We start from the raw sequence: 713 nt of genomic DNA, 5'->3' as shown, positions 1-713 counted from the left end.
TTTCAGTAGTGCAAATAATTATTCATATAAATATTTTTTTTACAGAATTCGTATGAACTGATTTACCTTAACTACCTAAACTGCCCTGAGGCATTCGTTAAAGCACATTCGTTTGCAAGCATCACTGCCTGTGAATCAAGGGCAGCAAACAACACTGTAACAGCTGATTTTCGCTAGCACTGTGGATTGCATTAGTGAAGGTAAATTGTTACAGTATGCAAAAGTTTTTTTTCTTTTCAAGGACACAAACCCTTTGCATACGGAAATGCTATCATAATCAATGTTGGCAGGCTGACCATAACACTCACTCTACTGATTAAACTGACTGAAAGAAAGCTAATCACAATGTACTTTTTTATTCGACTTGGAAATGGGATGAGAGGAGGAGGACATCCTAAATACCTTTCAATCATTCTTTATGACTTGAACAAAAAAGTATCACGAACAAAGCAGATGATGGTAGCAGTCTCCCTATACCATAATAATTCATGCGACAGACGACGGAGGACAAGGAACACCATTACGTCATTAAGCGCTGTGTGTTACGAAAGCATCTCCCGGGACAAGAGCGAAGGAATTTTCAGGGGAGATTTCAAGAGCGAAGGGCAGAGGGTGGCGGCTGTTACTAGGGATCATTCAGGCCTTTGCTGATATGTGTAACAGGGAGAAAACAGACTGATTGCGACGAACAGATATCATGGCAACACCTTGCA

This window comes from Penaeus monodon, chromosome 32, assembly GCF_015228065.2.
Source record: "Penaeus monodon isolate SGIC_2016 chromosome 32, NSTDA_Pmon_1, whole genome shotgun sequence".
In the NCBI taxonomy this organism is placed as follows: Eukaryota; Metazoa; Arthropoda; class Malacostraca; order Decapoda; family Penaeidae; genus Penaeus; species Penaeus monodon.
This window is presented reverse-complemented; position numbering follows the sequence as displayed.